The 18,879-nt window shown below is 38.0% G+C and overlaps 1 protein-coding gene across 19 annotated transcripts in view; it reads left to right on the forward strand.

The window, feature by feature from the left end:
• DDAH1 (dimethylarginine dimethylaminohydrolase 1) overlaps positions 1-18,879 on the forward strand; it is a 266,616-nt gene that overhangs the window by 77,307 nt on the left and 170,430 nt on the right. For 13 of the 19 annotated variants that reach the window (XM_063653377.1, XM_063653399.1, XM_063653345.1 and 10 more), the window contains 2 exons: positions 11,621-11,736; positions 12,024-13,198. The gene's annotated coding sequence lies outside the window, so the exon portion shown is untranslated. The remainder of the gene's footprint in view (positions 1-11,620; positions 11,737-12,023; positions 13,199-18,879) is intronic. The other 6 variants (XM_063653371.1, XM_063653325.1, XM_063653340.1 and 3 more) reach the window with 4 other exon arrangements.

The raw sequence follows: 18,879 nt of genomic DNA on the forward strand, positions 1-18,879 counted from the left end.
CATTTATTAAGTATTCTTGCCAAAAGGGCTTAACCTGAATCTAAGTAAGCTTTTAGGCAGGCCTAAACTCAAATAAATAGGAGTTACAGGGAATCAAAGAAAAATCAAATTACAAAGAAACCTGCAGAAGAATCTGAATTTGAGATATTCTACAACTATTTTTTTTTATTCCTTCAAAAGTCATTTTCATGTAGGGAGAAGGACTGGGGGAGCTGTCCCAGGTTAAAAGAGACTAAAAGGCCATAATGACCAAATACGAAAACCTCAAAGGACTCTTAGCTTGATAAAAACAGCTAAAACTTTTAGAAACATTTAGGGGAAACATGAATATGAGCATATATTAAATAACATGGGTATTATATGATATTAAGGAACTAATATTAATTTTATTAGAAATGATAATGACAATGTGGTTATGTATAAGAAAATTCTTATTTTTAGGAGATGCCATTTATTTATTTATTTATTTATTTATTTATTTATTTATTTATTGTGAAGCAAGGTCTCACTTTTTCACCCAGGCTGGAGTACAGTGGCACAAACACGGCTCACTCCAGCCTCAACCTCCTGGGCTTAAGCAATCCTTCTATCTCAGCCTCCCAAGTAGCTGGGATTACAGGTGCATGTCAGCACACCTGGCTAATTTTTGTATTTTCTGTAGAGACAGGGTTTCACCATGTTGCCTAGACTGGTCTCAAGCTCCTGGGCTGAAGCAATCTGCCTGTATCAGCCTTCCAAGGTGCTGGGATTACAGGCATGAGCCACTGCATCTGTCCTATAGAAGATGTATATTTAGGTGTTAATGTTTAGGTGTGAGGTGTAATGATTTCAACAACTTTCAAAATATATATACACACACATACATATATATATTTGTGTGTGTATGGAAAGATAAATCAAATATGGCAAAATAGTAACAATTGTTGAATCTACGTTGAAAAGATTGTAGAGATATTTATTTTACTGTTCTTTCCAATTTTCTAGATGTTTCATGTTAAACAATTTAGAAAAGAATTTATGCCTCTACCCCCTCTTCTTTTGTGCCTCTGGCACTCCTTTCTATCCCCGTGGTCATTCTCTAACTACCGCTCTTCATCGCCTCTTACCTGAACCTTTGTGGTGGCCTCCTATGTTTCTGTCTTCAGTCTAAATGCCTCCAAGCCATCTATCCGAGGCAGCTTCCTAAAAATCAGTTGTCACCATTTCTCTACCTTGCTTCACTCTTTCAGTAGTCATTCCCTTCCTCATCACCCACATGGTAAAGTCTGAATAAGCTTAGCAAGCAAGGCCATTCACACTTTTGCTTCAAGCTACACTGACATCACATCCTTGTTCAAGGTGTTCTCCTACCGCCTCATAGCCTAAGCTCTACCTGGGTCACAAACTCAAATGCCCGCATAGAGGGCTGAGAATAAAGTAGTTTAGGGTGTGGGTCTAGGGTGGACTGGGAATCAGGAGCCCTGTCTGAAGGGGGCAGCTATTACTTGGGACCAGGTGAGTGTTGCTGTGAGAGGATGTGGGCCAAGTGTTGTGAAATCTTTGTTTCCATTAAGTCAGAAAAAAGATTTGTATACTAATACTGCTCTATTTTAAATGCTAATATGTTATTTATTTTTTTAAAAAAACTGCTGCAGAATGAAAAAATTGTGAACTGCAGAGTGTGATTCTGTGATAACCCATGGGACTGAATGCTCACTCTTTCACACTGACCTCTTTGTCATTCTTCCTTCTCTCTCCATGGTGGGAAGACTTTCTGCATCCTTTTCCTGGTGAAATCTGGTGAACACTTCAAAACCCATCAGGCAAGACCATTCATGTTGCCCTGTCAGGCCCAGGCAGACTGAGGGGCTCTCTCTTTAGTGCACTCCAGCCATTCATTTGTACAACCTTCCTTCTAGAACTTGTCATGGAATTACATATCTGGTTGTTTGTCTTCTGCCACTGGATTCTGAATCCTCATGATTAATAGCCACATTTTATACATCTTTGTCTCCCCTGAGCTGCTCACAGTGTCTGGTGTAAAGTCAGCATTCAATGAACATCTGTTGGTTAAGTTGCAGGCTGTTAAAGGTAATGCTATAGAAGAATTTAGGACATGGCTTCTATGACATCCAGTTTAAAATGTATTAAAAATGTCTATAAATCAATTAAAGAAAATTTTCTATTATTATAATATTCCAAGTAAGGTTCTCTTTTGAGATCATTTGTCTATTGTAGGAAGTCAGGTAAATAAGTTTAGTTTTAAAAAACAAAAATTTCTCAAATCAGGATTCTTTCTGATCCTTTAATCTCAGATAATGATAATAGAGTATTGTTTCAAGGATTCCCCTTCTAGCACAATCTTGGTCAAGATCAGGCCAAGGATATAGACAGGTTCAGTAAACCACAAGTGCTCTAAACCTGCTTGAACCTATGTAAGAACTGAGCAGTGGGGTGTGCACTGAATCAAATCACCTTCTCTCTTTGGGACGTCAATTCCTATCAGTACTGTATGCACCTGATTCTCTTATTCTTGTCTCTTTCATGCCTTTCTTTAATGAAACACTTTTTCCCTCCTAGCAGGCCTTCCAAAATTCAGCTCAAAACTTACTTCTTCCTAGAAGTGTCTGCTATCACCTGCCTTGATTGTTCCTCTGTATTATATTCTCCATTTATCTGTGTTTCTTTTTTGTTAGGTATGGCCTACTCTGGTGTAAGACATATAATAAGAATAATTATGATATTTAGAAAAAGATAATACGGTAATAATAATATTTGGCTTTGGGAGGCCAAGGCAGGTGGATCACCTGAGGTCAGGAGACCAGCTTGACCAACATGGTGCAACTCTGTCTGAACTAAAAATAAAAAAAATCAGCTGGGCATGGTGGTGTGTGCCTATAATCTCAGCTACTCGGGAGGCTGAGGCAGGAGAATCACTTTAATCCAGGAGACGGAGGCTGCAGTGAGCCGAGATCACGCCATTGCACTCCAGCCTGGGCAACAAGAGTGAAATTCTGCCTCAAAAAAAAAAAAAAAGAAAAGAAAAAGAATCATTGAGGGCCATTGTTAAAAGAAATAGCTTACCAGACCCCTCCCTGGAAATTCTGATTCAGTGGGTCTGGCATGGGGTAGGGAATGAGGATAGGTATTTGTATTTTTAACAAGTGCCACAGGTAGTTCTTATTATCAGGCACCCCTGGAAGACACTGCCATCATCCTTATAAGCTTGGGTTTGGAAGCAGACTAGTCAGGGTTTGAGGATGGGTTCTCATGCTTTTTAGCGTATGTAACAGTGGGCAAGTCACCACGTCCTAAGCTGTGATTTTTTCATCTAGAAGATGGGGATGATAATCACTGTCTCAGTGTTGTTCTGGGGACTAAATGACTCATTTAGAGCATGAGCACTTAGAATGTCTAAAACATTCTAAGTGCTCAGCAAATATGTAACAATCATATTCATATTTTGCTTGTAGTTTGCTTGGTTATGTTACTGTGATTCAAAATCTGAATGATGGTTTTCTTGGTTCTTCTGTAGCACTATGGTGATTCAGAAGAGTGACCCAGGAGATTTTATCACAGCCAAAGACTATTGTTGAGAGCCTGCTCATCTCTGCCAACTTTTTATTGCCTCAATAAGTTATCACCCTTTGTTCTCTTTAATTTTACCTGTCATCTCCTTTGAATTACAGAAAGGTCTTTGAGGCCAATGACCCTGTCATCTAGTTTTGTTATACAGTAGATCCAGTATCCTGTACAGTGGGCTATCAACAGAGGGCATGATCTAATAAAACACACATTTATTTCATGGAGTTATAGAGCCATCATCTCTTATTTAGGTTATGACAGCTCCTAATGGGTCTTGGAGTCTTGAGGTCTTATGCTCTTGCTTCCCTACAATGCAGGCTACACTGCAGCCAAAGCGATCTTTGAGCAATATCATCACAGCCTGCCAGTCCTGTTTGAAACCTTCCAATGCTTTCCCTGTATTTATAATAAAATCCAAACTCTTTACTGTGGACTTGTAAGCCCAACCTGATCTGGGCTAGTCTGTCTGTCTGACCGCATCCCCTGTAATTCACCTCCTGGATCATTACATTCCAGCAATACTGAAGTTCTCCCTCCCTAGACTGCTCTTTCCCCCATCATCACCTGCCACTTAGCCCAGATGTCACCTCAGAGATCTTCCCTCACCTTCCTATCTCATGTTTTCCTGCCACTATTTCCTATCCCATCTTCCTGCTTTATTTTCTTCTCATCACTTACCACTGTCCAATATTGTACTTATCAGTAGGTGATGTTAGCTTGTGTGTTTATTGGAAGCTCCATGATAGCAGGCATCCTGTCTATCTTGTATTCCAAGTACTGGGAACAGAATCTGGTACCTTCATGGGCTTAGTAGATAGATAGATAGATAGATAGATAGATAGATAGACAGACAGACAGACAGACAGATAGATAGATAGATAGATAGATAGATAAATGAACTTTAAAGAACATCAGCCAGGTGCAGTGGCTCATGCCTGTATTCTCAGCACTTTGGGAGGCCGAGGTGGGTGGATCACCTGAGGTCAGGAGTTCGAGACCAGCCTAGCTAACATGGTGAAAACCTGTTTCTACTAAAAATACAAAATATTAGCCTGGTGGCGCATACCTGTAATCTCAGCAACTCAGGAGACTGAGGCAGGAGCATCACTTGAACCCAGGAGGTGGAGGTTGCAGTGAGCTGAGACTGCACCATTGCACTCCAGCTTGGGCAACAAGCGTGAAACTCCATTTCAAACAAATGAACAAACCAAAAGATAAAGAACATCTATATAGTCTAATATATTTCAACTTTTTTAAAGCAAGGAACTCTTATCAAACAAAATGTTTGTTTTTAAATTATTAATTTGGTTGTTGTTTTTTTTTTTTAACTTCTTTCTTGACAATTAATAGGATTCCATACACATAAAAAGTTCTTAGCAAACACTTAACAATTTACTGAGTCCTTGTTCAATGAGATCCACCACCAGGGGGACATCAATCCACTGACTGGTAGCTATGGATAGTGAGAAAATCTGGCTGAAGGTGAAGCAGATCTGACCCCAGGAGACAAAGGCAGGCAGAGGCACCGAGTGTTCTGGTAGTGTGACTCCTCCAGGGCTTCCCCATGGCTCTGCAGACAGAGGTGGTAGGAGGCAGGAGAGGCAGGGCTATCTCTGGAGAACCCAGAAGAGAAGCAGCAAAAGAGGACTCTTTAATGCAGGCCAGGCTGCAGTGAGAAACTGCCTGGCCTGGAGCAGCCCAGTGCTCCAATGGCAGTGATGGTGGCGGCAGGGATAGGTGGAAGCAGCAGTGCTGGTGGTGCCACAAGAAAAACTTCTTAGGGAGGTACTAACAAGGGAAGCAGCCTCTCACCAGGCTCAAGCCAGAGGAAACTGAGAAGGGGGCAGTGATGGCAGTGACAAGCAAGGGGCAGCAAGGAGGTCCTCAAAAGTGTCACATTTTCCCAGGAGAAAGGAAAGGATTCAAAGAACTGAAATTCCAGCAGTTGAGCATGTGTGATCTCAGTCAGAGCCATTGGCTTTGTTGTCATTTGGTTGTGTTTACTTTTCAGTATGATTCTCAAGAATTAAGCAAGATAACATGTGCAAAGCATCTAGCAGAGTGTGTGGGGTGTAGTCAGCAAATGTTGTTTCCTCTCATTGTTGGGCAACCACCAGTAGCACCATATCAGAATTAAAGCTGAATAGAGGAATACTGTGTTAAGCTCTGCGGAAGAAACAATGATAAATTAGACATTGTCCATGTCTTCAAAGAGTTTACAATATGGAAGTGACATGATCATTCGAAAGGCAGAGAGTGCAAAGTGCTGTCTGAAGCAGTGCCAATAAAGTGTTAAGTATGTTCATATATGTTCATATATACTTATACCTGGCATAAATTCCAGCATAGGGGACTGGATAAGCTTTATGGAGAAACTTTGGGTCTTAAAGAATGGATATAATTTAGGCATGGGAAGCATGGTTAAAGGATAAAGAGGAGGAGAAGATAGCGAAGGAATAATAAGAAATTTAGGAGGAAAATCAAGATTAGAGTAGTAAAAATAAGGGAGAATTTCAAACAGGAGATGATGAGCAAAAGTATCCAGTGTGAAGGACTTCTGCTTCTGGCTTTGATGAAGTTACTAGTACCAGCCCTCTTGCCATAAATAGCTGTAAAACTGGACAAAATATATGAAGCAACTGTTTTCAGACATTGGAATTCACCCAGTGTTGAACTTTGATCCCTGGGAAAAGGGAAACACATGAGATGAAACTCTTGGTCACCTTGTCTTTTTTCCTGGAGGCATAGCAAAATGGAGCCCAAGTTGATAATGGTTGCTTTACTGTTCTGAGGAGGCAGAGATCACAGTTCAGGGCTATTGAGGTGGTTGGAATTTGTAGGTCAGGGTAATGAAGAGAAAGCTGCACAGAGAAACAGGTCCAGAAATCTGCATATGGGTACTATAAAGTCTTTGGACAAATGCTAAGCTTCTCACTTTCTGGGTGAGACTCTACAAAGTCTGGTGGCAAATAGCTACTGGGGAGCTGTAAGCTGGATGGAGATTCCAGAAGGTGCACAAAACTGGAGATGTAGATGTTCTGAGTGGAGATGTTCTCAGTGATTCCCTGGGGTTTTCAGTGAAGAACCCAGAAAGGCCAGGCAGTAGGAGGAGGGCTACTCTAGCCCTGGACTCAAGGCTATACTAAGTTCATCCATATAAAGTTTAAAAACAGCTTTGTAAAAATCAAGCTTCTCCACTAGTAAATTAACATAACAAAACTTAACACTCTTTAAATCCAGACCTGATAATGTAGTGTTTAATGTCTAGCATACAATTCAAAAATTACTAGATATGTGAAGAGGCATGACCACAACAGATTTTTTTAAGTCAATAGAAACATTCTCAGAGATAGCAGATACATTAAAATTAGCAAGCAAAGGCTTTAAAACAACTCTTATAAATATGTTTAAAATTTTAAAGAAAATATGGACTCCAGTAAATAGAAATTCTCACTAGAAAAATGGAAAGTATAAAAGAAAACCAGCTAGAAATTCTAGAACTGAAAAATGTAATACCTAAAATGAAAAAAAATCCCTAAATGAGCTTAACAGCAAAATAGATGCCATAGAAGAAAAAAAAATAGTGACATTGAAGACAGGGCAATATAAACGATCTCAGCTGAAGCACATAGAGGAAAAAGCACTGAAAAAAATGAACAGAGCCTCACTGACTTGTGGAATAGTATGAGGTGGCCTAACATCTGTGAAACTTGAGTTCCAGAAAAAGATGAAAGAGAAATTGGGGCAGAAAATATATTTGAAGAAGTGATAACTGAAAAAATTCCCAATTTGGTGAAAAATATTAACCCATAAACTAAGAATCTGAATAAACCCCAAAACAAAGAAAACCACTCCTGGATACATTATAACCAAGTTTATGAAAGCCAAGGATCAAAGAAAAAAGTCTTAATAGCAGTATGAGGAAAAGACTCATTCTGCGCAAGACCCAGGGGAACAATAATGCTGATTTATCAATAAACCAAAAGAGAATTGAATAACACCTTTAAGGTGCTAAAAGAAATAAAACCTGTCAACCTGGAATGAGAAACCTAGTGAAAGATAAAGATCCCTTAAAAAAATGAAAGAAAGAAAAGAAGAGAAAATGGGAAGGGAAGGGAAGAAGGGAGAGAGAAAGGAAAAGAAGGAAGGAAGGAAGGAAGGAAAAAAGGAAGGAAGGAAGAAAGAGAGAAAGAAAGAAAAAAAGAAAAAAGAAAGAAAAAGAAAGAAAAGAAAAGAAAGAAAGAGGAAGAAGAGAAGGAAGGAAAGAAAAAAGAAAAGAGAGAGAAAGAAATGGGAAGGGGAAGATGAAAAACAATGCCAAGCAAAAACCAAATGTATCAATGGTACACATAAACTGTAAGAAATATTAAAGGAAGTTCTTCAGGCTAAAGGAAATGATACCAGATAGAAACTCAGATCAACATAAAAAAATGACTAGTGCTAGAAGTGGTAAATATGTGGGTAAATAGAAATTACTTTTTTCCTTGCCTATTATTGAATGAGTAAAACTTAATTATAAAGCTGAGTTTTTGGTACACATTGCAATAGTCTGGGAATCAGGAAATCTGGGATCTGGTCCACTTCTGTAACCTTAGGTAAGTGGCTTAATCAATACTTGATATTCCACTCTAATTGGTAACAATTCAAGAAGTTCCTTTTTTTTTTTTGAGATGGAATCTCACTGTTGCTGGAGTGCAGTGGTGCGATCTTGGCTCACTGCAACCTCGGCTCACTGCAACCTCCGCCTCCCGGGTTCAAGCAGTTCTCCTGCCTCGGCCTCCCAAGTAGGTGGGATTACAGGCATGCACCGCCACGCCCAGCTAATTTTTTTGTAATTTTAGTAGACATGGAGTTTCAACATACTGGCCAGGCTGGTCTCGAACTCCTGACCTTGTGATCCGCCTGCCATGGCCTCTCAAAGTGCTGGGATTACAGGCGTGAGCCACCACACCCGGCCTCAAGAAGTTTCTTTTTATCATTGCTAAATACCTCAAAAGGGCTATCTACTTATTATTTCTTAAATTTAATGTATATATGAATTACCTAGGGATCTTGTTAAATTCAAGATACATTAATAAAGTTATTGTGGTATAGTAAAAAGACAGACAAGTATATCAATGAAATTAAAAATATATATATTCTTTTTTATCCCTTTTACTTCTAACTTGTTTATACTTATGCTTTATACATAAAGCATCTCTCTTATAAACTCTATAGCATTAGTTCTTGTTTTTTTATTCAGTTTGATAATCTCTGCCTGTTAATTGGAGTGTTTTGTTCGATTTTGAGGTTACAGCTACTATTTTGCTATTTTCTCCCATCTATTTGTTTTGTTTTGTCTCTTGTTGTTGTTCCTTTCTTTCTCCTTTTCTTCCTTCTTTTGAATTTGTTGAGAATTTTTTTTATTATTTTTATTTTTTTGAGACAGGGTCTCACTTTGTCGCCCAGGCTGGAAGGCAGTGGCGCGATCTCTGCTCACTGCAACCTCCACCTCCTGGGTTCAAGCGATTCTCCCACTGCAGCTTCCCAAGTAACTGGGACTACAGGCGTACGCCACTACCTCCGGCTAATTTTTGTATTTTTTCGGTAGAGGCAGGGTTTCACCACGTTGTCCAGGCTAGTCTCAAACTCCTGACCTCAAGTGATCTGCCCACCTCAGCCTCTCAAAGTGCTGGGATTATAGGCATGAGCCACCACACAGGGCTCGAAAATGTTTTAATATTTCATTTTATTTTCTCTATTGGCTTGAAAACTATATGTTGTTGTTTTATTTTGGGTGATCTAGGGACTGAAATGTGTATCCTTAGCTTAGCAGAATCTACTATGATTTCACATCACTACATGTGTAGTATAAAAAACCTACAAAAGCAAATTTTCTGTTTTCCAATATGTTCTTTGCACTATTGTCATACTTCTACATAAGTTAACAGCTCCACGATAAGTTTTATTATTTTTGCTTTAAATAATCAATTGTCTTTAAAAGAAATGAAATAAAGGTTGATATTAGAGCAATTCTGGAAAACTTCCTAGGTTTACTCTGATTACTGTATTTTCCAAATGTCGTATGTGAAGTCCTTTACAGGCCCTACCTGCTGGGTTGGATGAAGCAATCCTTGAGGGAAGTCACTGCTATAGTCCTGTTGGCTATCCCTCAGAATCTCTTCAAAATTCACCTTGGAGAAGGAGAAGAGAAGGATGCTTAGAGAGCAAGGGAAATACTGGCAAGGAGATGGGGAGAATGAAACCACTTTAAGACTGTATTTTAAAGGCTCGTTAAGCTTCACTTTTAATGAAGTATAATTTGAAGAGATATATTTCCTTTTGGAAGGCAAGTTTTAAGACACTAGGGGGTTAGTTCACCCAAAGAGATGCTGGTAATTATATTTGAATTGTCAGTAATTCTAGTTCCATCACGAGAAAGCAAAATGCAAGTAGTAAAGGATGACTCTTTACTTGAAATCTTAGGGGGAAGAAAGAACTTTGCTCCTCTCAAGGTCATCTGGTGTTTAAAGAAAATGTGTCATTGATGATTTAATATATAACATGAGAAATTGCATTAGTATAATTATGTTACATTTTATAATCTTATTTTTTATGTAGAGAACAGATTGCCTTAAATCTGCAAGTATCATATTTGAGTTAAAATTGCATTCAACATACCATAAATATGTACTTCCTAATCATTTAAATGTTTGCAATCATTGTGTATCTCAGTTAAAATATATGTTCACATTATACTTTAAATTTATATTTCCTTTGGACATTATTGTATTTTGCAAGAACAGCAAGATTATCTAAAAATTTTCTGTAATGATAATGGAAACCAAGTTAACATCTGAATCATGTTCAATGTGAAAAAGAGAGTTGGGGCCAATTTAACAGTTAGTACCCTTTCTTGGCAGACAATGATAGAGCACTGCTGTAAAAAGGACTGCTGTCTTTTCTTTTTAAATCTGCATAGTGTTACTAAGTACCATAGTCCCTCGCCTTTGGAAATACCGTGGGTTTTTGGGTCACCAGCTGTGTATTATAATACCAATACAGAGTACAACTCAGCCATTTTTTGCATTCTTAGTGCTATTTGTAGCTGTTTCTTTACCTCATGAGCTGTATGACACCTTTTATTTAAATAAGTCTTTATGTTTGTGATCACTGTGCATCAGGTTATTGGGCCTGTGGCTGGCCTTCCAGTTGTTCATCAGTCTGAGCTCACAAGAAGCAGACACAATTGTCAGTCATTGTGCTGTTCTGTTAGGTTAAGTCATCCTGGTGGTATCCAAAACATTTCTGGTATAAGAATTATTTTTTTTCTGTTTTGAATTAATGAAGCAGAAACACAAACTGTGAACATTGTCTGTAAATAGCCTTTATTCCTTTATGCAGAATGTCCTCAATGTTAAGGCCTGCAAGAAGATAGTATGTGTTATATTAGCTTTATAATATTAGCGTTCATGCAGAATGATGGCAGGAAAACCAGCTAGGTTTTATTTCTTACTGGTTATTATTGGTTGATGAATTCCTGTGAAGGTTTATGGTATTAGGTTAAATTATATGAAATTGCTATTTGTGTAGACAATTTCATATGACTCAACCAAACAGGAAACAAAGCATCTTCAGTTCTAGGATACAAGATATAATTCAATTAATTTGCCATACATCATTGTGAGTCTGCTACAAATATCTTAATACATATAACTTAAAAATTGGAACTAGAAAGGAAAGATTTGTTTTCCTCTTATTCTTACTTTGTTTTTACTCTGTGTCATTGCTCTCTTGCTTTCAAGGAAGATACTGACTCTATATACAGAACATCTCCTGACATTTGCCATTCTGTAGGTCTTGAGGGATAAACAAGTAAGAACACAAATATCATTACTCAGTTGTGAGTTAAAGTCATCTTTCTATTATTCTAACAATAACTTAAACTTGCAGCTCTTCCTTAGTGAATTTTCATGAATTCTCTTCTCTCTAGAGAAGACTATTTCATCACAGAAATATATTAGAGGTTTTAAAATGCCTTTCCCCTCTCTCTTCTTCCATATTTCTCCATTTGCAGTTTCATCTGTGTGGAAAAGGAGCTCTGGTAACTTTGGCCAAGACTTTTCAGTAGGAAATGCTTCAAAATACAAAGCAAGAGCTATTTTCAAGAAAGACCTTCTAAATTTATATTAGGTAAGTTAAATTTTAGATGTCCTCCTTTACAGCTAGAAGTAAACACATTTTATTTAATTGTATTAATCAAAATGTACTTGCATTCAAGTGTTCTTATATGTCAATACTCCTGGATAGATTTAAATTACATTGACAGAAAACATCCATTTCCTCACATTTTCAAATACCAGACAAGTAGCAGAACCCGGTCTTTAGCATGGTTGTATTTTAAAAAAATGTAATCCAGCCAAGGCTGATCTTGTTTTTCCTTTATTCTTTAAGCCAGAAGCAATTACTTTTCATTTCAGGATTAAGCGTCTGTAACGTTGCCACTCGTCGCTGAGGCTCCTGGTTTCGGCATGTCTCCTTGGTTCCCAGCCAGCTCTGGGTGTTCAGGTAGCAGCTGTGGCTGGGAGTGTCTCTCCAGCCCACATTCCTTGGCCATGAATTTTGCAGCCCTGTTTATCTGATGAAGACCTCCCAGTAGTGAATTGCTCATGACATTGTCACACAGACCTTAATGAATGATATAGAAAGATACTGAATATTTTTCCTCCCAGAATGCCAACCAATCTTCAGTGTCCCAGCCCCTTCACTCCAGCTGATCATGGCAAAGGCTTGGTACTGAGATCTTTTGTCTTACAAAAGAGAATGTGGTTTTGTCTTACAAAAACCACATTCTCACTGGATGCCTACAAGTCCTCTCTATGGGACTGCTACCCAAGCCTGTTTAGAGAATTTTCAACAATTACATCTGCCCATTTGCTGAGTCTCACTTCTCTGCACTAATTATTGACTTCAATTTATATTTTTAAGGTACAAATGCTATGACCAACTTCAGTGTATGAAGACCTCTCTTCCTTCTCTTCAAACCCATGACTTTGCTTGGAATAACAGGGATGGCTTTATGGCATGGCTTTCTCATTATTTCATGTGTCTTCATTTTGCTTTCCCAAGCCAGATTGTAAATTCCTTGAGAGAGGAGACCCTGAAAACTAGAAATACCTATACAGACAGATAGACAGTAAAAAAAAAAAAAAAGAAAAAAAAATTGGACAGAAAGGCATCTGTTGCTCTAAGTAATTCAGAAAATTTGCCTTAACACGTTCAGAAGAGATCTTTGGCTATAATATACAACTCCTCTCCTTTCCCCTGCCTGCCCTCTGCTGGAACTGCTAATGAGCAGTAAGATGGCAAAAGTAGAACATGGTATGGGAAATGTGAGAAAACAGGGGCTAGTCTGACTAGAAGGTGAGTTGAGTAACTGTGATTTGTGAGTCCACAATGGGGATCTTTGAAGTCTTTCATGATGTGCCTTTGTATGACTAGCAACCTCCTCACAAGACTCTATGGTTCACTGTGCACAAAGATATGATTCTGCCTGCCTGCCTGAGATGGACCAAGTGACCTTCTGTGTTCTCTTCCTCCTCTGTGCTTGTTTCATCTGCAGAACCATCTGATGGATGGCAGACAGCTGAACCAGGTACTGCCCCTTCCCAAATGCAAATGCCCTCCCCATTCACCATTCCCTAGAGCGTTCACCACCTTCATCTATGAAAGGCATTTACTAGGGTCTAGCAAGACTGCCAATTTGGTAATGCAAAGCAGGAGATAAGTGTGAAACTCTAGACTGGTTTTCTGTTTCAAAGGGCAGCAGGATGTGACAGCTGCTGAGGCAGCCCTTTGCCCTTGGAGAGGAGAAGCAGGAGTGTGATCACTAGGTGACCTCTCCCTCCTGCTGTCTCCTGGGTGGTAGGGACAGTCTCTCTCCCAACTCTACTCTTGGTCAGGTGGCTACATATTATGAAAAAGAGGAGGAAAAACATGTTTTTGCTTTTAAAATTATTATTAAGAGAGAGTACTCTTTGGGGAAGCAGAATCCATTAGCTGAATTCATTTCGGTATCTATGGTTAATTAAGTTAGGCAGCCTTAATGCAATTTTATCATGTAGCCTTTAAGAGCTGTTCTGGTAAATGCCCATCCTATAAATACTAGCACTACTTTATATGTGTGATATCCTTTTTGGAAGGGCAAATCTGAATTATTATCCAGATATTAATCTGCACACAACCCCATCCAGACAATGCAAAGATGCTTCCTCATATTCTGGACATTGTTCAATACATTCAGAAGGGGGAAAAAACTGCTCAGATATGACCTTCTACATTTGAAGTCAGTGGATAAGTCAGCCTGTTGGCATCCCAAGACATACTTTTGAACATCGATTTCACCTTACTACTGACCAAGTAATTGATTTCTGCATTTCATTCTGTAAATTAAACACTAGACTTTGAATTACTAGAAATATACAGTTAGCCAATAAACCTTTCTTATGAAATGACAGTATTTTAATTTATTAGATGCGTTAGCATGTATTCATGCCTAAGATTTCATCAATCAATTTTCCATTTTAAAAAGCTGTCTCTGGAAGCAACAGTGGAGAGATGCTGAGTTCCAAAAGCAATGTTGTGAAAGGCAGCAGGTCTAGCATTCCAGGCACATGCTTAACTAAATTCTAGTCAATAACCTTGTGGCTCCAAGTATAAACCCACATTTTTTAAAGTATCTACCTTCTGAACTGACTCTTTTGGAATGTCAGAATTTTAAAAAGAAAATATTTAAATTTCTCTATTTAAGAGGTGTGCTATGTTTGTTCAATATTGGAGCAACCTCTGATATTATTTTAAAATATTTATTTTGCCACTTTGACAGCCTTCTACACTGCCCTTGGGTTTTAATTTTGTTTACAGTACTAAATTTCAATAGTTGGCTTCAGATTAAATGAATATTAGTATGTTGTGGTGATTTTATTAATTAGTTGCTTTTGAAAAATTTTTTAAGCTGAAAGTCACTCCAAAATAGAAGCTGTAAGAATTACTACCACCAAGTTAACTTTAAGTCATTTATTCATTTCATTCAGTCAACAAAAATATATTTGACACATAGGACTTGACTGACTTATCCCTAAGCAAGGTAGGCATAGCACCTGGGGCCCACGATACTTTTAGAGGCCTATAAAAACAGTCTTTTAAAATCAGAAGAAAAATTTTTTTTTATTTTAAAATCAGAAGAAAAAGATAAAATTTTAGGTCAAAGAAAGTATATATAATATTAATATATTCATTTTCATACCAGCATGATCATAAAATGTAATTTTAAATATTTTTTAATGAAGGAAGGGGCCCATGAAGGCAGAAGTTTCCAGGACCCATAAAGTGATAATGCAACCCTTCATGACATATGCCAAGTTTTATTTATGCTAGATTCTAAGGGTAAGAAGATATGTAGGGCACAGTTTCTGTACCCAAAGCACTCATAGTCTAATGAAGAAAATGGACATAAAACAGACAGTTCATAATGTGGTTGGTTCCCCTGAAATTGTTCGAAAGAGTAATTACAAGCTGAAAAACATAAGGGTTTTACTACAAAATGTCACTTAACACATAGACTTGGCCTTATGTTTCTTTCAGTTAAACTTATACAAAAATTAGGTTTATATATATCTTAATGCTACATAGACAGTGTAAGTATATATGTTTGTTCATTTTAAACATTACTGATATTGCCATTCAGATCTGTAAGTCAGAATGTTCATTATTTTATAAATACTGTCCATCAACAGGACCACAAAGGGAATTCCACGTGCTGATATCAATGGTCCAATGAGGAAAATGAGAAGTGAGATCTAGTTCTCCCTAGCTTAGCAATGCTTACCTATGTCCTTTCGAGTTTTACTGAGATTTCAGAAATGGAACAGAATCCTGGCTGCACTTTCCTTCTTCATAAAATTTCACATTTATATGAGATTCAACATTTATTTTTTTCTATTACTGTTTCTAATGCCACAATTTGGGTAGTCACAATGTTCCTCTTAAGTCTTCCTTGTTAATATTTGAGTCCATTTTTGCATTTTTTGATTGTTAATTAGAGAATGATTTCTAAACATTTTCTATTTTTAGAGCAATTTTACCTGCATTATCTTATTACACACACAAAACCTTTTTGAATAAGTAGGACATCATAGGACATTCAAAAGAACACAGACTCAGACAAGCCTGGGTATGAATCTGAATTCTGCCAGTCAAGCTGTATTACTTTGGTCACTTCATTTAATCTCATTTGCATCTCAGCTTCCTCATCCACAAAATAAGGTTCATTATGCATGTCTCATAAAGTTGCCGTAAGAATTAGGATAATGTATGTTAAGTGTTAGACCAGCACTTGAAATTTAGTAGATACTAAATAAGTAGCTGCTATTATTATTTGCCATATTTTATAAATTAGGAAACTGAAACACAGACATATTCCTCATGCTAGTATAGGGGGTTAGGGCACCTAGTTATTACAGGCAAACTGCAGACTTTGTTTTGAACAAGGCTTATTGAGAATGAGGGTATAGAGTACAAAGTACAGAAGGAAAAGATACAGAAAAAACACTGACATCAAGCCAACCAGATAACCAATATATGTTTATTGGGCACCTTGTAAGTATAAGACATTCTGTGTAGAAGTTGGGCTGCTTTGCAAATGACAGAATTCCAACTTGATCACACAAAAAAGAGAATTTGCTGGCTGATGTCACCCAAACACAGAATGTGGACAGCTGGTCCTATGGATGTCTGGACTCAGTGGCAAGTACACTTTTAGGGCTTATACTCTCTGTTTCTGATGTATGTTTCCAGTTCTCTTTGCAGATGAGCTTTCTCCATGCCATGGGGAACATGAATCCTAGCAACTATGATCTCTCATCTCATCCTAACAGCAGTTCTACCAGCAAAGAAAGAGGATTTCTTTGTCTTTGTCTGCAGTTTGAAAACAATCCTAAGAATCACTTGCATTGAATCAGTTTAGGTCACATACTCTTCCCTAAGCCAATCACCAAGCCAGGAAGATGGAGTAATATAATTGGCCCAATTAAGAGCACACGACATATTAGGAGCTCTAGACCAGCCTGGCTAACGTAGTGAAACCTCATCTCTACAGAAATACAAAAAAAGCTAGCTGGGCATGATGGTACACACTTGTAGTCCCAGCTACTTGGGAGGCTGAGGTGGGAGGATCGCTTGAGCCTGGGAGGCAGAAGTTACAGTGAGTGGAGATCACACCACTGCACTTCAGCCTAGGCAACAGAGCAAGACTGTCTCAAAAAAAAAAAAAAAAAGAGTACATGTTACTGTTGTCATTAGAATAGAGGGAAGTGTATTGGGCAAGCAAAAATCATAACCTTTACCTTCAATGAGTTATAATAGATAAATTAATATTTTAATGGTAGAGTTGGCTCAAGCAGCCAAGAGGCCAGAATCTCAGAATGTCTGGCTGAGATGCCATGAGCCCTGAGCAGACATGTCACATGGACTGCTCAGCCAGGAAAGGAGGTCTGTCATAATTTTGTCCCCCACTTGTGTTATCTCATAGACTACAGACTTAAATTTATTTCTTAATATGCATACTATTTAAAGAAGGAAGTTATAAACATTTGGGCATTATCTTAGAGAAAGCAGAACTTTCTAAAGAGAGTGACTAAAGGCTGGACCACAGACTAACATCCCTGTTGGTTGAAAAATTGCAGGCTGTCTTGTCCTGTTGGAAAGCATTATTTTTACAGATTGCTTAATGCTCTTCCTTCCTGTAGCATGGGCTTGGGGGAGTGATACTCAAAGCAGACTTATAAATTGGATTGTATAGTGAATGAACTTTGCTTAATGGCTTTGCTGGGTTTATTTAAGACATTGAACTGTTTGCCCTTGTCTCCAGTGGTTCAATGACCACTCATCATTACATTAGTGGGAGAACTATATTATACTGTGTTAGAGATATGGAGAGCTTGTGACTGGGTGAAGAGTCAGTGTTTTGACTTTTTATGCCAACATCATTATTTTCCCACTGGTTTCACATTTCTCCTGCCAGTTCAGCCCTCAATTCAAGGTTACCTTGATTACTTTCAGGTCTTTTAGTCATGAATCTTTCTAAACTATTTTTACCTCAAATTATTCCTATGTTTTCATGAACTCACTTTTTCTTCTTTTCTGTCTCAAAATTAGAGGTATTTCTAGTCTTTTCCAGCACTAAATACTTCCCTCTTCCACCTCCTTAGAAAACTAACTTCATTCATTCTTTCATCTTCTATTTGCATTTTTAACTCTCTCTCTTCATTGCTTCTTTCTCCACTTATCCACCACAAGCCAACTCTTGAAACAGTATCAAATGAGATCATGTTTGGGAAAGTGCTCTGTTACTCTGAAGTGGAATATAAATATGGAATAATATCATAATCCTGTCTTTCTTCTTCCCTCCATGATCATTTCAAAAAACCATCAATATAAAATATTTTTTAATTTTACTATATCACTGTTCAACTCATTACCTAATGTCTTAAAATCTGATTCTGTCTCCTAAAATACTATGTTGGGGGTTCATAACTTTATCTTCCAGTATTTGACACAGTTAACTACATCCTCCTTCCTTGGTTTTTGTAACCTCATTACCTTGGTTTGCCTCCTCTCCCTTTACCCATTCCTCTTTCCTTCAAGGTCCATCTTTTCCCTTCTACCTCTAAATGTGAGTGATCTCTATCATTCTGTCCTTCCTTCTCTCCCTCTCTCTCTGATTCTCATAAATCCTCCTTGAAACCACCAACACATTCTTTTCTTCAACCTCTGTTAATTGCCTGCTGATAATTTTAACCTAGATGTCCCACTGGCCCCCAAAGAAAATGTATAGTAAAATAAACTCTTACCCCACTCCAAATATCTTCCACCTTATCTCAGCCAACAGTGTTACTCTTTTACCGAGTCACCTAGGCTTGAAACCCTAATTCCAGGATTGATTTTTTCCTCCTCCTTATCCCTGAATCTAATTTCAGCCATATTTTACAGACATTTACTCTGTCTCTGCCTTCTCTTCCTTGAGGCAGTGATAGTTCAGGCTGCTGGAATAGCACACACCCTGTTACTTTTGCTTTCAGCAGGGTTGTCCAAACGTATTTTATGGTCATACTCTTTTTCCCTTCTTTGTTCCTTAGTTCTTTCCCTTTTCTGGTCTGAATAACAATTTTAACTTTATTCACAAAGACCACTAAATCTTCTATGCTAACATTTTCTCAGAACTTCCACTAAACATGTTTAGAATGGCTAGAATGGCCTGTATAACATGCCTGGTAAGTA

This window comes from Pongo pygmaeus, chromosome 1, assembly GCF_028885625.2.
Source record: "Pongo pygmaeus isolate AG05252 chromosome 1, NHGRI_mPonPyg2-v2.0_pri, whole genome shotgun sequence".
NCBI lineage: Eukaryota > Metazoa > Chordata > Mammalia > Primates > Hominidae > Pongo > Pongo pygmaeus.